Here is a 16,380-nt window from a genome sequence, read left to right as displayed (position 1 = left end):
ATTCCTCCACCACAAACACTCGATGTTGCACATTCCAGGGCTCCATGCTTACTGGGCTGACAAACAGTTAAGCAGGCCACCAACTTCTCACCGGATAGTCGATTGTTGATTTGAATTTATTTCCTTGTTCAAACGGACAAAGTGCTGACTCAAGATCTTACGTAGGTAATTTAAAAGGAAAGGAAAAAGGTCTTCGAATGTGTATAGAAGTAAATTGAAGGCATCATTTTTTTTTGCACAAATTGTCGTGGTAAATAAAAATGGCATACAATAACCTGTATTTCTGTAGTAATACATTTCTGAACCTTTGAAAATTATGTGTGTTATTCACATTTCAAAACCATCTAACTCCTCTGCTGGAACCTGTATTAGAGAGAGAGGGAAGTACTCCATTTACTTCCATACTGACTTTTAAGGTTGAGGTGCTCAATAGAGTAAGTAACCTCTGATCCAACTAAGTATCCCATTGGGAATGAATCTATTTATCTAGTAACATCAGGTAACAAGACAAAAATCTAAGTACCTGCATCGAGAAGCAAACATCCTCAGATTTACGGACTGCTGAAAATAAGATTTCTTACATCACAAGTCAATTCATGCAAGAAATGTATAAATTATGATGTGCACACAAAAATTATAAATAACTGTTGTTCCTGAACTCACAGTGTCATGGCACGAATTTCCTATTCTGCCCCTTGTGAACACATTTTGGAACCATAATGCATTCTAGCATTTTAAAGGAACCAATTACTTGACTTAAGCTTGGATCAACACGTGAATCTCCTTGCTCCTTGTCAAGTTTATTTCTTTTTGAGCTTACGATTCAACTCTTGGAATCTTTGTGCTCTAATAAATGTTCTTTTTTTTTAAATTATTATGCACATGCCATCACATAATATTATACATTTTTTGCACTCCAAAATACACATAACAAAGAATATTTGATAAATTGAATTTTTCCACCATTCAACACAATTAAGGATCAAGACATATGAATGAGGACCAATGTCGGATCAAAAGATAAACTTAAAGCAAATTCTACAGAGGAATACTTCATACCTGAACTAATGTTTCAGACTCAAGGAAAGAAGCACGAAAAGTGAGAAAATTTTGACATTGACATCAGACCAAAGAAAGATTATGCAGAAAATACTGTGGCTCAATGTACCACTGTCAGCCAACAGCCTAAGAGAAGCACCCAATCAACCAACCCTTATGGGTATAGTTGTGGAATGAAGCAGTATCTTTTGTCCTTCAAACCAACAAAATAAACAACATGTTAACATAAGCAATATCATAATGTACAAAGAATGAAAAAGCAAAGAACAAGTCTTATATACCACCCTTGCCACTCAGTCAATAAGAAACTCCCAACCAACCAACCCTTAGAGTTACTTCACTCTATGGATGGTAAGTATAAATTATATTATCCTGCAACAATATTTCAGGATGCATGGCGAATCAATCATTGTTAGAAATAAAAAGTTTTGGAAGTCAGACGAGTTTATAAAAAACTTTGGAAGTCAGACGAGTTTATAAAAAACTTTGGAAGTCAGACGAGTTTATAAAAAACTTTACAAGTCAGATGAGCATAAAATCATAATATGTTGTCAGCTTACATGTGGTCAAATGTTAACAAGTGCACCCAAATTACTGCACCTTTATCGTTAACAGTGTATACCAACAGAAGAATCAGGCTGTTGAACAAACTGAATAATTATGTGGAAACCCTCTATTAATATTCCCCTACTTTACCTAGACAACAGGTTACCATCAGGTGTGAGTGTTCTAACTACTCCCCTTACCATCACGGTGTAATCTGAGATAAAGGATATTAAATTCCAAATCATTATATTGAACCTTTTTAGGCTTGATGCTCCGAGAGTTTTCTGTTTTTGGACGAAACTTGTCTTCGGTTTCATCAACATTCCCTTCTAACACTTTGAAGTCATGTCTTTCCTTCACATGATATCGGAAGCATATGAACCTGTCCTTAGGCCACAAAGTCATACTTTATGTTCACACAGAACAAAGTAAAGTGTAATTCTTTCCTTTAAACAAAGCATCTTGGTTAATATTTTTCAACTTTAGGGTTTGCATATGTGATTGATTTATTTCAGCATTGAAACAGAACTATATTCAATACTCAACATGTCAAGCTATGTAATATCCAAACTAAAACATATACTGATACTGTCATATTGAAAGTATGTTACATGTACACAATAAAGTTATTTTGCTGAACTGTATGTTTCAAATTCACATACTAACAAAACTATGTATGTTTCATAACATACTTTTTCCAAATATATGCAACCATATAAGAATGTTACAACACTTATAGTTCATATTACTGTAATTCTGAACTTAATCACAAATGATAAACACTTTAAGTATGTAACAATGATTGCCTATCAAGAAATTTTCAGTCACATATCCGATAGAATGTAATAAGACATGTCTGCATACTGCAACAATGCCATCGAAAAGATACATTAAAGGTAAGTAATTGGATGATTAAAATGTAAGTCTACGACATTACAAATGTGAAGTTAACTTTAACTTCATGACATCATCGTGACATCTTCTGCGTACATGTGTATGATGCATGATCAAGCATGCTATCACAATCAAAATACAATTATGAGAGAAGAAAGCACGGAATGCTTCAAGACGAAATTTTCTCCTCCAGATTTCAAACATCTCTGCCTGAATATTCTTTTACGAACATGTTTAGGATGAGTAGTTACTTTTCTCTTTGCACGTGGGCAATTGGTGAAATCAGTCTTACTAATTTGTTTCAATTTAAATTTGGTGCCTTTCCTAATTCTATCCTTCAACTGGACATTTGGAACAATTTGGGGAAACACCCCATCACCTTGGCCTAGAATACTGTGAAACTTCTTGTCCAAAATTATTTGTGAAAGTTTCTTCTCTACTAGGTTTACATGTAGCTTAACCAATTTTGAAACATAATCCACCTGAACACGAGAATAAGGTTTGATGATTCGACAAAGGTTTTGTTCCAACATTGTGTCATAAAGGCTGTCTAAATGTACTCGAATAATTGGACAATTTTCCAATTCTTCTTTAAACTTATCCACAGCCTCATGAAAGTCTGACAGAGATCTTTTAAGACTTGCTTGAGCAACACACTTCATAGCTTCAATTGCACTTCCGGCATACTTCAGAGCCAGTTTCCCGCTTATGATCTGTTGCACATCTTCTGGTGTGTTAAACATTATTTTAGACAGCAGCAAGTACTTCAATGCAGTCAAGGCCTTAGAGCTTTCCACAATATTATAGCCTTCAAATGCTTCATAGAAGTAAGAGAGAGTATGCTGTTTTGAAGTCTCTCCCGTCAGCAGCATGAAGAATGCCTGACTTCATATCAAGCAATGCTTGTAGTTTTGGATTGCAATAAATTGAATTAGCTGTAGTCCGAGCTGAGATAAGTGCTGCACGTGCTTTTGGAAGATTACTCAAGGCATGATAAGTTTTACTTTCTAGAAGTTGAACCTCTAGCAATAAATTTTTGTCATTTAACTTATTCAGTTCTCTTAATAAGGTCGATCCCAAGTGAAGAGCTTCAGTAAACATTCCAGTGTCAAAATACAAAGCTATTAGACAGGCTTCCAAATACTGCCGGAGGAAAGTCTCTTTCTCTTGTTTTGCACACTCAATGCACTCCTTGCACAACTGAACATTACTGCCAATGCTGGCTTCCAGATCCAAGAACATGTGAACCAAAGCATGAACCAATTTTGCTGCCTTCATGGTGCACAGGAAGGGTCTTGTCTGCTTAATAAGTTCAGCCAGTTCTTTTGCTTTGCCATCTTTCTTGTAAGTCTCTCCTAGTTTCAAGATACTTTTTTCTTTGAGACGAATTGTATCTTCTTCACTTTCATCTCCATGTTCTTGCAGATTACTGGACCTTTTCAACTAATCACCTAATGTCTCATAATCTTAAATATTACGATAAAATGATGAGAAGAAAGTGAGATGCAGATGGTGTGACTAAATATCGAGAAGACAATTCAGTTAATCTATCTCACTAATCAATCGCTTTGATAAATGCTCTCAGTTAAATATGAAGTCTTGATTGGCATATCATTTTACGTATATACCTGTCAGAATTCAAGTTAATGTTATAGCTCAGTAGGTAGCTACAGATATATGTTGACAAAAAATACCAGCTTACATATGCTGAGGAATAGCGTTTAAGTCCAAACAATTATAAGCATTTTTATGCAAATTATATTGATAAAAAACAAGGAAAAACAAATGTTACAACAGCATCAAATTATGCATGTGTTAACAAGAACATTTATAACATATAAATGTTATTTATATGAAGAAAATATTTCTTTATTATCTCCTTGTGAGGTAGAGTAAGTCTTTTTCTTAATATTTTGGCATGCATCAGTTCTACATCTGAGTATACTCAATATGTCAATTTCTTCAACCAGGTTTACAAGATGGCTTCCATTCTTCAATTTATAAAACTCCACATATGGTTAATTCACATACAAAATGCAGAAGATATTTCTCTCACTTTAAGTCTTATTTCTCAAAACATTCATTTGAGGTAATGCATTATTCATCTACTAGCTTGATAATGCAGATGCAAGCAGATAATCATTTCTGCTTCCAATTTTTAAACTTGGCACTTTTCACAAGTTCCAAATCTTTTTAAAGATTATGCCATTATAAAATAATTTTCAAGATTCTGTTATGAACAAAATATCTTTATATAGTTTAAACAAATTTTATGCTTTCCCGCATTTGCAGGTAATGTGTTTTGAGTCCTAACCCATCCTTGGGGTTGCATAGTAGGTTTCTGATATTCGAAGGTGGTTTGTGAATGGTTTTTATCAGCCGAATTCTAAAGAAACATAACAAAAAAACCATTCACAAACCACCTCCGAAGATCAGAAGACTACTACGCAACCCCAGGGATGAGTTAGGATTCAAAACACCGGGAGTCTACCGTATTACCTGCAAGCGTGGGAAAGCATACATTGGGCACATGGGTAGGACAATAGAACAGCACTGTAAAGAACATCAAAGCTTTATCAAGTATTTCCACCCTGAAAATTCAGGACTAGCAGAACCAGAGTGGCTACTCTAGGACCATGATAAAATTCAGGTATAATTCTCGGTTTTCAAGGCGAACTTTCCAAAAATTCAAGCAGATGTTTTCTCTATTTCAACCTTACGTATTATCGCCTCTCAACATTCACACACAAATATCTTCATAATGTAAAGGGTCTATGTGATTGCAACATCCAAAAATTATAATTCAATTAAACGGTATACGTAATACAATTGAACTATTTAATTTAAGGAGCTTATTTTCTATTTACAATCAGAGGCACAACAATGAATTTTTGTCTGAGTGGGCGGGGAGAAAGTGCCAGGATAAACATACTAATACTAAAACAATAGTGTTAATAATAATATTATTATCACATTATTATTATTATTGATTTGTTTTATTTTACTTCCTCCTTGTGCCATGTTTGGTTAATTTGCGAAGATGGGGATGAGTGATATGTTGAAATTGATGAATGGATAGTCACAAACATCCATGCGAAAGCTGGGATTTAAAAACGACGAGACCAACATTGTTGTTGTTATTATTATTATTAGTAGTAGTAGTATCAAAGACATTATTATCCTCATAAATTATGTAAAAAACGGGTAGAAGTTGTTGCTAAAGCATTTATGTTCGAAAAACAATTTCAATTATTTTTTCAGGGCCTCCTCGATGGCGCGTTGGTAGCATCTTCATCTTGTAATCAAGGGGTCCCGTCTTTGATACCCAGTGGAGGCACATAGTGGTTCTGATCCCACTTTAAACTGTAGGTCCAGTCCCGATTAGCCTTGCACTACATAAAGTGGACTTAAAACACCAAATCAATCAATCAATTATTTTTCAACATATGGCACAGTATTTTGGACCCCACTTTTAACTGTAGGTCCAGTCCCAATTAGCCTTTCTGTGCATAAAGTGGACTTAAAACCACAAATCAATCAATTAATTTTACAACTTCTTTTCATTTAGATAGTTCGGTGCCCAGAGCCCACTATCGCCACCCCATAGCTATGGTTATAAACTTGATAACTAACTAACTCTCTAGCCTTCTTAAACCCAAAGGTTCATGGCTGCAGCAACACAGGCCTTCCATCTTTCCCTATCTTGAGCAAGATCTATATACTCTTTTCCATCCCTACCGATTTCCTTTAGGTCTATCTCAACGTTGTCCCTCCATCTTCGTTTTTGCCTTCCTAAAGGTCTCTTACCATCAGGTTTCCCAACAAGAATCCTGTAAACTCCTCTTTCCTCTCCCATTCGTGCCACATGGCCTACCCACCTAAGTCTTCCTGATTTAATTATTCTAATAATATCTGGACATGAATACAAATTATGTAGTTCTAAATTATGTAACCTTCTCCACTCACCTGTCTCCTCATCCCTTTTAGGTACAAATATTTTCCTAAGGATCCTATTTTCAAATACTCTCAATTTATGTTCCTCTTTCAATGTAAGGGACCAAGTTTCACAGCCATATAATACTACAGGCAAAATTACTGTTTTGAATATTTTAACTTTTAGTTTCTTAGATATTAATGGAGAAGACAAAAGATTATGAAGAGATAAGTAACATGCATTTCCTGAATTAAGCCTACTTTTTATTTTCTCTTTAATGTAATTTTCACTTGTTAATATTACTCCTAAGTATTTGAATTTGGAAACTGGTTCAAAGGAGTTGTTATCAATAATTAGATTTTGATTATTGCCTAACACTTGGTTTCGGCCTGTAAGCATATATTTAGTTTTCTCTTTGTTAACTGCCAAACCTATCTCTTAAGCAGTTTTGAAAAATATTTTAGCATTATTCTTAATTGTATTTATATCATCCCTAATAAGTCTACATCACATGCATATGCTAACAAGTCAGTCACACCATTTAATTTTAGTCCTGCTTTAGTTTCTTTTACCTTCCTAACAGCATATTCAAAGGCAAAATTAAAGAGCAATGGAGATAATGCATCTCCTTGTCTTAACCCATCATGGATTGTAAATTTGTCAGACACATTAATACCCACACGAATTTTACTTCTATTTCACTGGTGCATACTTTTATCATACTAACAAGCTTCTTAGGTATTCCATACTCTACTAATATAAAAAAAAAAAAGGTAAAGTGTTCCCCTGTGCATAGCACCACGCCATGAAGGCGTATAGGGGGTGTGGGGGTAACGCCCCACACTTTCTTGATCCGGTCGTGAGTGGGGGTGATGTGATCAGCATCACGCCCCTGACCGCCTTTACCCCCCAGGGTTTCCCCCAGGTACCCATGTTATTCGACGCTGGGTGGGCGCCGGGGCCGCTTTCACCGTTAGAAAAGTTCCCGGATTTGAACCGGCCGGGGATTGAACCCGGGACCTTGAGCATGGTAGTCAGACGCGTTACCGACTGAGCCACCGCGGCCACTCTCTACTAATATATTATATAATTTATCTCTTTTGACCGAATCATATGCTTTTTTGAAATCAATGAATAGCTGATGGACATTTTGATTATATTCCCACTTTTTTTCAAGCGTCTGTCTGATGTGAAAAATTTGTCTGTAGTTGATCTGTTACGTTTAAATCCACATTGATAATCACCTATAATTTCATTAGCATATGGGGTTAGTCTTGTTAAAATAATGTTAGATAATATTTTATATGTTGTTGAGAGTAGAGAAATTCCACGGTAATTATCGCAGTTCATTTTATCACCTTTTTTAAACACAAGAACAATTATGGATTCTTTCCACTGTTGAGGGATTTCTTCTTTATTCCATATTAAACAAATTAATTTATGAATTTGACATATTAACGAATTTCCACCATATTTAATTAACTCAGCTGGTATTAAATCAATGCCAGGTGCGTTGTTATTCTTTAGCCTTTTAATAGCATCTTTAACTTCAGTCAAGTTAGGTTCTGGAACCAAAGGTTCTGCTGTGTGTACTTCATTTACTTCTGATTTATCTCCTACATGAACATTTAAATGGTCATTAAAGTAGTTCTTCCATCTATTTAGAATATCGCTTGGGTCAGCTAGAAAATCACCGTCTTTATCTTTTATCAAATTTACTTTAGGTTTCCACTAATTTCTAAATTCATTTACACCTTTATATAAATCTCTGATAGTTTTGTTCTTGCTGTTTGTTTCAATTTCGTTAATTTTGCTTTTCAAGTAATCTCTTTTTTACTTCTAAACATGCAGTTAACTTCTCGTTTTATTCTATTATAATTGCTTAGATTTCTATCATCAGAGTTATTTAACCACCTAAGTCTAGCCTGATTTCTTATTTCTATTAGATTATGACATTCATGGCTTACTTTTTCTTGGTTTATGGTATCCTATTCTTTCTTTAGCTGCTGATTCTATTGCATTACGTATATGCTCCCAATTCTTATTTACGTCTGTTTAATTTGTATTTTCATCATCATTTAAATCCTGCAAAACATCAAATCTATTTGACAGTTTAATTTGGTAATCTTTCTTAATTATTTCATCAGTAAACTTTACTGCATCAAATTTTAGAAGTTTTAGATTTTTTTGCTTATGATTTATCACTGCGAGTCTTTCTCTTAATTTAGCAATTACTAAATAATTGTCACTGGCACAGTCAGCACCTCTATGTGTACGAACGTCAATTATACTAGAGGGTGGCTCAATAAGTCACTTAACACCCCCAGTACAAGGCCACTGCGGAATGGGACGTAAAAATGGCGATGACCAATCATTATCAGGCCAAGGGAGAACCACATTGACGTCACCCGCATGGTTGGCAGCCATCTTGATGCCCGCCATCTTGAATTCAACTTCAGAAATTTAAATGGGAAGGGGGTCGTGCGACATATCAAAATGAGCTAGAATTTCACCAGGAAAACAATTATGACATTTGTTTTCACCTAACTTTAATTGTTGCAGAGTTAACACCACAAAGTTATGGCTCAATAAGTCACTTAACACCCCCTGTACAAGGCCACTGCGGCATGGGACTTGAAAATGGTGATAACCAATCGTTGCCTGGCCAAGGGGGAACCACATTGACGTCACCCGCATGGTCGGCAGCCATCTTGATGTCCGCCATCTTGAATTCAACTTCAGAAATTTAAATGGGAAGGGTGTTGTGCGACATATCAAAATGGGCTAGAATTTCACCAGGAAAACAACTGTGACATTTGTTTTCACCTAACTTTAATTGTTGCAGAGTTAACAATACCACAAAGTTATAACACATGCTACATATGACGTCCCTCTTGTGCAACACACACGTGTAATAGTCTCTCCCATGACCTTACCACATTCTGAAGAACCTCAGGAGTTATTGCAGTACAGGCATCCACAATGCGTGTGCGCAAGTGGGCCAGATCCCTGATTTTCGTAGCATACACCATGGCTTTCAGGTGTCCCCAGAGGTAAAAGTCCAATGGTGTCAGGTCAAGTGAGCCTGCAGGCCATTCCACAGTCCCTCGGCGACCAATCCAGTGGTGAGGGAATTGTTGATCCAGGTACTGACGGACTATCATCCCATAGTGCGGTGGAGCACCATCTTGCTGGAACCATTCAGGATAGCTCCCATCCTCTGACAGTAAGGATGGTAAGATCTGCTCCCGTAGCAGAAGCAAGTAGCCCTCCGCATTTAAGTTGCCCTCAATGAAAAATGGACCAACAAGTCGGGAACCCCAAGTACCACACCACACCATTAGCTTCCCGCCTCCCGTCACCTTGCTGGGATCTGTCCAACGTGGATTTTTGGGTGACCAGTACCGCAGATTTTGCTTATTCACCTCTCCCGACACATAAAAATTAGCCTCATCACTGAACAGAATCTTGCTACTGACGGCAGGGTCACATTGCAGTTGTGCTATAGCCCACTCACAAAACTGCAAATGACTGTCTGGATCGTCCTCACTAAGGTACTGCTGCAGCTGTATCTTATACGGATGCCAGTGGTGGTCACGTACAATCCTTTGAATTGAACCCCTGCTGACACCGCTTTCCAGCGCCAGTCTCTGTGTGCTACGGGTTGGGGACTTTGCAAATGATGCCAACACCACTACAGCAGTACCCTCATCCGTGGCTGTTTTCGGATGTCCATGTCGTGGCTTGTCATCCCACATGTGACACCGGTTGTCTTGCAGGATTGCGGTTATTGAAGTCTGCGGCAATGTCACGCATACTTCTCTCCCCTGACATCAATATGATGGCAATCCGTTCCTCACGTGTTAGTGGCATTTTCGTTCAGATCAGTGAAAAAGGAAATATGCTACTCTTGACACAATCAATTCACATCATCACTCTTTTAAACTTTTATGTAAAGACAAAACACAATCGTAATTCCCATGCCAACCAATACTACAATATATGTACATACCGGTAAGTCAATATTCAGACATTTTCAGTGATTGGTCTAACAATAAATACCACATAATCACATACTAACGATTATTTGAACAATAAACATTTAAGCAAAAAGGAAAGGACGTGTCACTCTCCCATGCGGAAATCACCCTTAAATTTAAAGTTAGGTGAAAACAAATGTCACAGTTGTTTTCCTGGTGAAATTCTAGCCCATTTTGATAAGTCGCACGACCCTCTTCCCATTTAAATTTCTGAAGTTGAATTCAAGATGGCTGCCGACCATGCGGGTGACGTCAGTGTGGTTTCCCCCTTGGCCAGGCAATGATTGGTCATCGCCATTTTCACATCCCATGCCGCAGTAGCCTTGTACTGGGGGTGTTAAGTGACTTATTGAGCCATCCTGTAGTATGCCTTCTCTTATCAATGAGAATATGATCTATCTGATTATGAGTTTTACCATCTGGAGAAGACCAGGTATATTTATGGATATCTTTATGTTTAAAAGTGGTACTTTTCACAATTAAATTCTTTGAGGTTGCAAAAGTAATCAATCTTATACCATTATCATTACTTAATTCATGAAGACTTTCTTTACCAATGGTGGGTTTAAATGTCTCTTCTTTGCCAATCTGTGCATTACAGCCACCTAACAGAATTTTCATATCATACTGAGAAAATTTATCAAAGACCTGTTCTAACTCTGTATAAAAATCATCTTTAGTATTATCATCTTTATCTTCCATTGGTGCATGTATGTTTATTAAAATAATTTTGCACCACCTACTCTGTAAAACTGCATATGATATCCTATCATTAATAAATTCTACTGTTTTAAGAGCCGAGATAATTCTATTATTTATGAAAAAGCCTGTTTCAAAATTATGATTTTCAGTACCACCATAGAAAAAAGTATAATTTTTAGTTTTACAATTCCCTTCTCCTGGCCACCTAACTTCCTGAACAGCTACTAAATCCAATTTATACTTAACTATCTCATTAACTGTACACTGAAATGCCCCAGGCCGGTAAAGGGTCAGAACATTCCAAGTGCCTAATTTAATATTCTTATTCCTAATTTAGATCTTATCCTTAGTCCAGGGACCTCCCAAATTAGTCCCCATCTGGAGATCTGAATAGGGGACTATAAACTTGATAAGACTAAGAAAAGCTGTGAGCAAAGCGAGCAAGAAAATTCTACGAAAATAATTTTTATTTCCATAAAATGTGAACGGGATTTGGATTAAAAAAGTTTTAATTTTTCACGTCTACGGAGAAAAATTCAAGTAGAATTCCCAGAGCCAATAATTCACAAATAATTCCCAGAATTCAAGGAATTCCCAGTGAGTAGCCACCCTGAGAAAATTCAATCAACGAGGGATATAGACCAGATTTCAGTAACACAGAAATCATAGCCAAAACTTCAAACTACTGGGACTGTATTATCAAGGAAGCAATAGCCATTTATGAAGAAAAAGAAAATCTTAATCCCGGCATGGCGCTTGAACTGGACCCAGCCTGGTTATCTATAGTTAACCAGAAATGTGCACGTAGCAGACACACCACTCGATTGGTCCACCATCTTCACTGGGATCCCCCTTCCACCAACGTATATACACCGGGTTGATGCTCAGAATTGCACTTCTACCCTGAAGATGATAGTGATGTTAGCTCTCGAAAGCTTGGAATCATTTCCACAACTCACCTGGTCGATAGCCCGAGAGAATCTGTTCATCATTCGTCACCAGGAAAGCTTCAAGTCTTACTTAACGAATACCAGCCTATCGGCTTCATAGCATGTTATTGCCACCTTGCAGTGTGCACAAATACAACCCTTTCATGCCCCTTGTTTATTATGTGGGAGGTAGGGTCTCTGTTCAGGAAGATCATCTCCTAGCATGCTATACACAACCATAGCATGGTAAGTGTTGTCTTTTCATTATAAGATAAAATTTTGCGTCTACCTTTTCACTCTCAGAATATCATCTTATAATGTCATCCATAGCTTTCCGTATGTAGTGTATATTTGTGTAATGTGTAATATATATTAGCAGCAGCAGTAAAAAGTTGGAACACGCTGAGCCTTTAATCTATTTTAATGGTAAGTTGTACAGATTGCAACTATGGAAGTATAATCCATGCATTTCTGGCTTCTGAAAGTGCTTTCTGTTTTGTAAAATATATGTTTCAATATTTAAATTTGATATTTGATCTAAATCACCCTCTTTAAATGCTAGAAATCTATTCCCTAATGTTTTGTAGCATTTCAGTGGGTAGGGTGAAACAAAATTTGAGGGGGGGGGGTCCGCACTTATCACACAATTCTCAAACACCTTCTTGGTCAATCCCTATGCTTCATCTTCTGACATAAGTGCGGATAGCTTTACAAACATTGCAACTGGCTTCAGATTCAGACCTGAAAACTTTTCATGTGGTTCATTGTTAGGTACATGCCATGTGAAGCACGCAGTCATTGTGAAGGATCAGTTGAGTTTTGCTGTTCCATGCACCGAAGTATTCAGGGCTGGGGGGAGCTGACAAGGATACACCCCCCTCTTGAAATTTTGAGAAAATGAAAACTTTCATATGAAAGCAGTAAAAAAAACAATGTGGTAAATGCAAACTCCCATTAAAATGACCTCGAATTACTATTTTTGTCTTCGAACAGCTTTTAAAAATGAAGGTTAAAAGTGGTGATTGCAAAATATTTCATAGTTTATTCTGCCCCTGCCTAGAAAGGAGTTATGTGATACTGACTTTTACAATTCAGCCCACTCTGGAAAAAAATCCAGCATACGCTTTCAAGTGAATGTGTATTTGTTGGGGGAGGGGGGGGGGGGCATTATAAGTGCAAGAGAGAACATCACCGGTAGCATGCATCTTTGAAAAGTTACGAGCCACAGCTGCAAATGAGTGGATATCTAGCACAACTGTTTTTCATTATTTTTTACATTTCATACAGTTAGTGTACTTAAGTACATAGTTATTATTTTTTCCATGTTCAAGAAAAAGGTACAGAAGTATCGTTGGACTTGTAAGTTTTAATAATCCTCAAAATTTAAGAGGGACAAATAGCAAGGTACACCTATGACCTGTTGAATACTGATTGGTTACCTCACATTATTTTTAAGTGTCACGAAACAAGAACAAAATTGCAAGTAGTATGCAATTCAAATTTCACTATTATTTGTTGTACTGCATACTGTTGTATTGTACACTGTATTTTTACAAAATTCTAAGATAGTTTATACTTCCATTTCTGGAGCAGTCTTGGGTCCAAGACATTAAACTTCTTACAAAAGTGTTAATAAGTAGGTTGTCTTGTTTTGAGTTTCCTGCGGACTGTAGACTGAAAAAGAATGTGTTCCAAAGTGAATTTATTATTATTTTATTTGTTTTCATGATTCGTGATTGAGTGCTTATAGAAATCAGTAAATAACATTTTTTTTTTAAAAAAAAAAAGTGGTAAGGCTACATTGTTGGTGTGCATTAATATCATCATGCAGAAAGTGTTTTAGCCCACTCAAAGTTTTTGAAAAGTTGGCAGCCCTGTAAGAGGCACCATCATCTTTTGACATCTAAAAGAATAATTAATATTCAATAAAGATAGTGGAAGACCTCTAGCCCATTCATTTTTTAAAAAAATATAATGCACTTTTTACCTTGGTTATTGTGTTTGAATATTAACTGAACATTATTTCTGTTATTAAATATAAATATAACAAGCTTCATGCTTTTTTGTAACTTGAACTCAACTATGTCAATTTGTAGGGCAGCCTACAGGCTAGTTATCTGTACTTATTTTCCTATTTTTACTTGCTTAGCTGATAATTATCTTGCAAGAAATATTCTCTTGCTTATCTTTATCTAAAATGTGATAGTTGTAAACAATGCTGCATGTAACAATAACAAATCAATTAAGATATAGATGCTGCTACTAAGATACAAATTTTCAACTAACTGTTGTTTGATATTTCATGACGAGATGCTGATGACAAATGTAAATATTCTTATGAATAAAGCTGGACCATCGTAAGTATGAAATTCTCACCTTATCTAGCCTAGCCCATATTCTTCCAGAATTTCTTTCATTGTAGAGTTCCATCCAGTACTTTGTGATGAGCTTGATGGTCTCCACTTTTCCAGATGATTTCCACATTGAGATGCACATAACGTCTAGGTGGATTGTCATTTTCACGTTTTCTTAGGAGAAAAACCTCTTCTTACAGAAACTCACATGGGATTCAAACAACAGATTTGTCACTGGAAAATGAAAGAAATACACTTTAATTTTTCTTTTAATTTAAAGTAATGTCTACCAAATATGTCCTGGCATATTAGAGAATTTTGACATATTTATTTATTCATTTATTTATTGGGAAAATTTCAGATACAGCACAGGTGGCCATTTTACACTGAAATTGTCAACAATGAGAAAGCAATAATTATAATAAGCATAAAAATAAAAAATAGAAAAAAATAAAATAAAATAAATAAATAAAAATAAATAAGAAATAATTAAGAGTAACAAAACAACATAAAAGTGAATAGCAAATGAACAAAAAAATAAGTAAGAGATGGCACTATGTGATATTAATTACAAGTATTTCTTCTGATAGAAGACCGAAAGGTAAACTCGGAGGAAAATATATCAATACTTGAGGGGAGATCATTGTATTGTGCTGCAAGTCTATAAAAGAGAGATCTTTTTTGAATTTCTAGTCTAGTTTTTTTTGTATAAAATAACCTTGTATTGCGAGTTGTGCGCATAGGTACTCTAAAGTGGAATTCCTCAAGGAGTGTGTTGCAGCGGATTTTGCCATTCACAATTTTGTATAAGTAACTGAAATCATTCTGCAAACGTCGCTTATAAGCAGTTTGTAAGTTTAGAAAAGAAAAGATATGCGGAGATGAAAAATTGCGTAATGAGGGAACCCTGTGATGGACTATAGCTAGGAAGAAGTGAAAGACTGAATCGATTCTGGAGAGGTGAGTGGGACATGCCATGGACCAGACGGGAGAGCAGTATTCTATTATTGGGGAGATGAATGATTTGAAGTACAAAGTGAGGGCTGAGATGTCACTAATTTCAGTGAAACGGTAGAGTAAACCTAAGAGACACATGGCCTTTTTTGTGGTGCATAAAATATGTTCCTCAAATGTGAGCTGTTGGTCGAAAACAATGCCTAGGTCTTTGTGAGAGGACACTGCTTTGATGTTATTGCCAGAGATGGAGTTAGATGACTTTAACAGGTCCTTGTTGAGATAGTGAGAGTAGTACACTTGTCAGGATGTAATGTGAGGTCCCATGTCAGGCACCAGGAAGTAAATGTTGCTATGTCATTCTGAAGAAGATGAGTATCATCGGAAGTGGAGATTTCCCTGAAAATTTTACAGTCATCTGCGAAAAGAAGGTAATTGCTAGAGGGAGCTGTGAGATGGTCGGCAAGGTCATCGACGAATAATATGAACAAGAGAGGTCCTAGAACACTACCCTGTGGAACACCAGAGAGGACAGGAAGAAAGTTAGAAACAGTTCCTGGAAGAACAACACGTTGTTGGCGATCACTAAGGTAACCTGTGAGAAGGGTGAGAAATTTGCCATGAATGTTGAATCTATTGCATAATTTGTGAATCAGAAGATGATGACTAACAGTATCAAAGGCTTTGGCCAGATCAAAGTATATTACATCTAATTGTGAATTATTTGAAATGCATTTCATAGCATGTGAGAGTAAAACAGACAGCTTTGTAAGACAGGAGCTACCAGGAAGAAAACCATGTTGCTTAGAGCTTAAGTACGGAGAAACAAATTTGTACAGTCTGTCTTTGATTACTTTTTCACAGATGATGGACAGAGGAGAGAGTAAGGAGATTGGTCTGTAAGATGAAACAAAATTTTTGTTACCACTTTTGTGAATCAGTGTGATGTTAGCTTGTTTCCAAGCGTG

The 16,380-nt window shown here is 36.3% G+C and overlaps 1 pseudogene; it reads right to left on the bottom strand.

Moving 5' to 3' along the window:
- Nucleotides 1–2,630: 2,630 nt before the first annotated feature.
- On the bottom strand, nt 2,631–3,900 carry LOC146002969 (26S proteasome non-ATPase regulatory subunit 11 pseudogene; annotated as a pseudogene).
- Between the last annotated feature and the right edge of the window lie 12,480 nt (nt 3,901–16,380).

Source organism: Lepisma saccharinum, chromosome 19, assembly GCF_977018435.1.
Source record: "Lepisma saccharinum chromosome 19, izLepSacc3.1, whole genome shotgun sequence".
In the NCBI taxonomy this organism is placed as follows: domain Eukaryota; kingdom Metazoa; phylum Arthropoda; class Insecta; order Zygentoma; family Lepismatidae; genus Lepisma; species Lepisma saccharinum.
This window is presented reverse-complemented; position numbering and strand designations above follow the sequence as displayed.